The sequence below is a fragment of the Danio rerio genome, chromosome 1 (genome assembly GCF_052040795.2).
Source record: "Danio rerio strain M-AB ecotype USA chromosome 1, GRCz13ab, whole genome shotgun sequence".
Lineage (NCBI taxonomy): Eukaryota > Metazoa > Chordata > Actinopteri > Cypriniformes > Danionidae > Danio > Danio rerio.
The window spans coordinates 20992596-20999860 of NC_141021.1; positions in this window are offsets into that span (position 1 = coordinate 20992596).

Here is a 7265-nt window from a genome sequence, read left to right on the forward strand (position 1 = left end):
ATCTGTGAGGATTTTAATGCAGACAGCTAAAGAGTCTATCTGACTGTTTCACAGAAAAACAAAGAGATTAAGAAACGTTAAGATGCTAAACAGACTGTGTAATCAAAACGATGAATCTGATTAACTGGGTTACAGAGCACTTTAAATCTCATTAAGCTTATTGGTGTTGGGAAGAAGACAAATAGAGATGGAGAAAGAAGAAAGAGAAAATGTGAAGCTGGAAACTGAAGAATGAATTAATGAATTAGTTATTGGGAGCAGAAAATGATAAATAAAAATAATGGCTACACATACAGTACATGATCAAAGCATTATATATTAGTAAAGTAGAAAGAGTGATCAAGAAAAGATGTTTACATTAATAAAAGCAGATGTCGTAACTCACGTCCAGTCGTAACTGCATTAGAAACATTTAAAACATTCCAGAATGCATTAAGTCTATAAGCCTGTCCAAAACCACAACTGTAGTCATTTGATATTCACAGTTGCCTCAATGAGCATCGCAGCAGTTTAGCTGGTCAATATCCCTCCATTCTTCAATCAATATGACAAAACTCTTTGACCACAGGGAACATATATTGTATAAGCGCCTGACGCTAAAGCTAACGTTTTGTTTATCTTCACAAGCAGTTTTCATCGATAGATTTAAGTATGGATTGAAGATTGTTTTGAGACCGTCTCAAGAACCCTGTAACCTTTCTGCGCTCAGCATCAGTCAAACTGAACCCAAATACTATACAGCCAGTAATACAATAACATCAAATGTTAAAATACTTAAAACTCAAGCGACTGATCAACAAAATAAAATCATGCAGGTTCTCTGACACACAGTTTAGATTTTTTGTTTTGTAAGGACTGCACTATGATGAAATATATCACACACTCAAAAATTGACTTTTGCTGCTTGTTATTAAAAGGAGCTTTTTTGGGGGGGGACAACTTAATTGTTTTATGTCCAATCCACTTAAATTTGTAAGTGAGCTTAATCGATTTGTGTTCGGACAACATGAAGTAATTGTGTGGAACCCCGACACAAAAAAGTCCCATCGTCTTATATTATTCTCTATCTTTTATTTTGTGGTGTTACAACTTTGTTTTCACAACATGCAATTTATTATTTATGATCGCACTTTTACGCGCCATTATGGCTATGCTTTACATGTGGACGATATAAATTGATTAAATTTACAGAAATGGTAGTATTTTTCCACTCTTTGTTATATTGCAGTCATTTGCTAAAATCTATTAAATTTATTTTTTTCCCTCATTAATGTACACACAGCACCCCATATCGACAGAAAAACACAGTATTGTTGGCATTTTTTGTAGATTTATTAAAAAAAGAAAAACTGAAATATCACATAGTCCTAAGGATTCAGACCCTTTGAATATATTTAACGCAGGTGCTGTCCATTTCTTCTGATCATCCTTGAGACGGTTTTACAGCTTCATTTAAGTCCAACTATGTTTGATTATACTGATTGGACTTGATTAGGATGCATGTCAGAGAAATGAGAATCATGAGGTCAAAGGAACTGCCTGAAGAGCTCAGAGACAGGATTGTGGCAAGGCACAGATCTGGCCAAGATTACAAAAACATTTCTGCTGCACTCAAGGTTCTTAAAAGCACAGTGACCTCCATAATCCTTAATGTTCTGAACTACCAGAACCCTTCCTAGAGCTGGCCGCTCAGCAAAACTGAGCTATCGGGGGAGAGGGGCCTTAGTGAGAGAGGTAGAGGAGAACCCAAAAAATCACTGTGGCTGAGCTTCAGAGATGCAGATGGGAGAAAGATGTAGAAAGTCAACCATCACAGTGCTTACCTCCACCAGTAAGAGCTTTATGGCAGGGTGGCCCAACAGAAGCTTCTCCTCAGTGCAAGACACATGGAAGCCCGCATGGAGTTTGCTGAATGGTGAGAAATAAGAATCTTTGGTCTGATGATACCAAGATAGAACTTTTTGGCCCTAATTCTAAGCGGTATGTGTGGAGAAAACCAGGCACTGCCCATCACCTGCCCAATACAGTCCCAACAGTGAAGCGTCATGCATCATGCTGTGTTTTTTTGCTGCATGGACAACTGGTTGCAATCAAGGGAAAGTAAAATGCGGCCAAGTACAGGGATATCCTGGATGAAAACCTTTTCCAGAGTGCTCAGGAACTCAGACTGCGCTGAAAGTTTACCTTCCAAAAAGACAATGGCCCTAAGCAAACAGCTAAAATAACAAAGGAGTGGCTTCGTAACAAGTCTGTGACTGTTCCTGAAAGGCCCAGCCAGAGCCCTGGTTTAAATCTAATCGAGCATATCTGGAGAGACCTAAAAATGGCTGTCCATCAATTTTTACCATTAAACCTGACTGAACTGGAGAAAATCTGCAAGGAGGAATTGCAGAGGATCCACTAATCAAGGTGTGAAAAACTTGTTGGATCTTTCCCATGAAGACTCATGGCTGCATTAGATCAAAAAGGTGCCTCTAATAAATTGTGAGCAAAGGGTCTGAATACTTTGGACCATAGTCAGTTTTTCTATTTTAATAAATCTCCATAAATGTAAAAAATTATGTGTTTTTTTTGTCAATATGGGATACTGTGTATACATTAATGAGGAACAAAATAGAACAAAGAGTAAAAAATGTAAAGGGGTCTGAATACTTTTCGTACCCACTGAATATTGTTGGTGAGATATATGATTACTTCTATCATGATACGAGATTTTTGTCATAAAGCCCCGCCATGATTTCATTTACCCAGAGAGGGTGAAAAGTAACTGTACGCATTGTAAATGTATATACTATTGACTGTACTATTGAAGTGGGAAATATTAAATCCTATCTACTATCATCTATTTAGTTTACAATATTTTCATCATGATTTCTACAGCCATTAAATATTACCTTGTTAATTTCCCCCCACACCCTGAAATAATCATCACAAAAAAGGCAATCAAGCACAAAAATAAACATGTAAAAAAGGGGGTGGTTTTTGCCCAAACTTGGATAAAATATGGACAAATCCAACCCTTTAGTTTAAAGAAATGTTTCTGGCATTGTTTAGATTGTATGAAGATTACAAAAATTGTGAAACTAATACATAAGATTTAATATTTTAAGGGGTTATTTATTTTATTTATCAAACTTTTGTGAAATTGTAGGCAAACAACTAGAAGAATAGCAAAGTGCAGTGAACTGTCAATTTGTTTTACTCTAAAAACTGGTGTTTAGGACAATCCATTAAAATAATATAATTAGAAATAACAATTTGCTTTATTTTAACAGTCTGCAAGCACCATAATCAGACGTTACAAATAAATGCTCTATATCCCCAGCGGACTAAAATAAGGGGGATTCGGCTATATTAGCTGTGACTGAGTGGCACAGACATCAGTGCAATGAAACAGTGAGACATCTCCCTCTAGTGGCAGAGGTTATCATTGTTTGTCACAATCCTCGGGGCTCCCACTTTACATGACGTGTAACATGCTTCTGAGTCATAAACCGAATTTTTACTTTGAAACTTTGATGTGTGTGTATGTGTGTGTGTGTGTGTGTGTGTGTGTGTGTGTGTGTGTGTGTGTGTGTGTGTGTGTGTGTGTGTGTCTATAATCTTGTATTTGTATTGACATTTTAAATTATACTATATTAGCAAAGTTTTAATGTCCATGCACATATGTTTTTGTCTCTTCATAAAGATGATCAAATCTATTAACACTAAGTTCTTGTGGAGTTTAGGGACACTATCTCAGCAGATTTTTTTTTTCAAGTTCGTCTTTAAATAAAATTATTTGTAGTTAAACTTTATTACAATATATATATATTGTGGAAAGTGCTACTGTACTACTATATACACTTGAATTGAATTTAATAAATCTAGGCTTATTATATAATAAATAGGCAAGAATTATTTTTTTAGGTATTTTAAGCAATCTAATGTATTGTCATCTATATAAATTATTAATTAAATTATATATATAAAAAAAACTATAATTATGATTTTGTACTGTTTCTCAAAAAAAAAATCCACAAACCCTCTAATACTAAAAATTATAAGTTGTGGCAATCCAAGGTTTGTTAAATATGGAAATACCCAGCAGTAAAAATGTAATGTTTTTTAAATAACCCAACATTGTCCATATTTGACCCAATGTTAGGTTAAGACAGGGGTGACCAACCCTGTTCCTGGAGACCTTCCTGCAGATTTCAGTTGCAACCCATATCAAACACACCTGCCTGTAATTATCCAGTGCTCTTCAGGTTCCATGTTCAGGTGTGTTTGATCAGGGTTGGAGCTGAACTCTGCAGGAAGGTAGATGTCCAGGAACAGGGTTGAGCACCCTTGGGTTAAGACATCCCAGCATTTTAAGAGAATAATAATTGCCAGACGCTTATAGGTCCTATCTAGGCCCATAATATTATATTATAAATAGTGTCATTTATTTTATTGATATTTTATTGTAATTTAATGTATCCTAAAGTAAGTCAATTATTAATTAAAGTATCTATTAAAATCCATAATTAAATATTTTTTGTTTTTCAAACAATTTCCACAAACCCCCTAACACTCTAAAAATCCAGGGTAGTCGTAATCCAAGGTTGGGTCAAATATGGAAAAACCCAACAGTTGGGTTAAAAATGTAATTTGAATTTAATAAAAAAATTAACCCAACGTTGTCAATATTTGACCCAATTTTGGGTTAAGACATCCCAGCATTTTAGAGTATAATATGCCAGACGCTTATAGTCAATGACTGTAAAAAATATGGACGACGCGACAGCCCCTTTTGCCATTGAACGCCTTGAGGGCAAAACGCCTGCTTGACGGGCACAAACTGTCGCAAAAGACTGCTGAAATTGGAGCCAGACATGCGCAGAAGGACTGTCTGATGGAGCCAGAGGAGGAGCCGCGATAATGAGCGGAGTCGAGCTTCCAACCAAACGCTTTATGTAAAATCAACCACGCCCCCCGAACTTCTCACTCGACTGCCGGTGTCTGCACTATAACAAACGCTCACTGATGTAAATAGAAGCACTTACATTAAAAAAACACAATAATAAACGGTTTAAAAACGGTGTGATGTAAGCTGTTAAACTTTAATAAAAGCAATACATGGTGGACTGCAGAAATAAACGATCTTTTATACACTCTAGCCTGAATATGAGCACAAATAATATATTCTCTTATTGTTATATTTGTTGTTGGTATTTGTTATCTTCATAGGGGTAGAAATAACACTTGTAAAATATGAACAATAACATATAAACAACACGTACATTTTTAGAAAGGTTTTTATTTTTAATTAGCCATCAACAGAACCCAAAATATAGCCTACACACCATAACGATTTACCATGCGGGAACAATCGTGCGTTTAGAAGATAAATACAGCAAGATTACTAAATATCAACAGGATATTTACACATCCCAACCCTGCAATTTGTCAATTTGTGCAAAAAAACTTTGCACTATTAATACAACGTCTATCTGCTGTAACATCACTAGTATATTGTTTATTCATTTTCGCTTGAATTGTTTATTTATTTAATTTTTTTGCCTCCGTTTTCATTTGGTTTATTCGATGCCTTCATTATATCTGGCAACGAGGAATTTACATTCTTTTTAATGTTAGCTGGAGTGTTCAAATAAAACGCCAACAGTAAATGATGTAAATAAATAATATCTAACATTTACAGCTCTATTAGGTTATATAAGATTCGATTTCAAGAACCTTATAATGATTTATAACAGCAAATTCAGTAGATTACTTAATAACATGCCAAAACTTAAAATGCAGAGACGTCCTATAAAGCAAGTTGAAATAACCTTACAGGAGGTCAACGTGGAGATTATTATTTAAACACAAAGAGAATTACTGCTAACGATCTCCTGTATACCCCGTACTTAAATGGGTTTATTTTATTGTGCAGTTTTATTGTCATTTTCGTATTTATTATTATTATTATTTAATACTTGTGCAATCGATACAGGTTTATTGTTATTTATTTTGTCCTTTATTTAAATAATTGCTATGCTGTTTGCATCTTTATTCAAAGGTTAAACTCAGTGATACACTTTGCGTTCACATAGTAGCATGCGTTTGTTGTTATATCAACAAAAATGGGTGTAATAACGTTAACAAATGTGAGGGTTTTATATAATGAAGATTCAATCGCGCCAGCTCCAGGCATCAGCGCATAACCTAGTCGCGGCGTCGCGGGCTGATTCCGGCTCGCATGCGGCAGCGCCTGCTCGCTCGGCCGCCGCATCTGGCTCAATTGACTCAGGCTGGAATCGGGCAGTGAGTCCAGGCATCCGGAGTAGGTCCAGCAGAGGTAGTCAGTCTGAGGGGTAAGTCTCCGGCAGGCAAGAACTGGCCCCAGTGTATTTTGCTATCTGGGTGGCTAGGCGTTTATTAGCAAACTAATAAAGCCCGAAAAAAGCTCTGACCTTAGCGAATAAACAGTGTTCCACCAGATCATGTATGTCAGAAACTGTAGTTTACTGCTGAACTCATTTTGTCATAGTAAAATATCACAGAAATCGAATAATAACACTTCAGTCTTCTACCGAAGCTCAGACGCCGCGCTTTGAGAAACTGTCAATCACTGCTGTTAATCACGATGACACGCCCAGCATTAAATTACTGCTAAAAACAAACTGTTTACAAAAATGAGGATCTGCACCTATTTCAGCACAATAATCAGTGCCTTAATCGACCAGAACCATCTTCCGGGACATTTTATTGCAAGTGTAATTAATTTTTTTATTTGGGCTCAAGTCTCCTTCATTAACACGGAGGAGGCGGGCTTTATGACTTGTACTGCAGCCAGCCCCCAGGGGGCGATCTAACGGCCGAGACCTTCACTCAAACGCAGGCTTGCGGCACACTTGCTTATAGTAGGTTATAGGCCCTATTTAGCTTTAGTTAATTAGTTAATTTAGTTTTATTATATTTAGTTAATTTAGTTTTATTATAGTTCACAACTATAGTTGTGAATCTAGCACGACTGCTGTCCATGGTGCTGAAGTCTATCAATGATCTAATTCTGCACCAAATGAAATATATCTGGAGGCAGGTTGATATTTCCAAGCCATTAGTCCATTTCACAGCTCTCCTCCTCTTCTCTTTTTATTGTAAAGCTCAATGGCCCAGCAGAACAGGCTGGCTGGAGTGGCATTTAATGTTTCGAACAAGCCGTTTCTATGACCTATCATATGTTAATGTAAAAAAGCCATCGTAATTGTTATTAAATAACATCCAATAAAAATCTT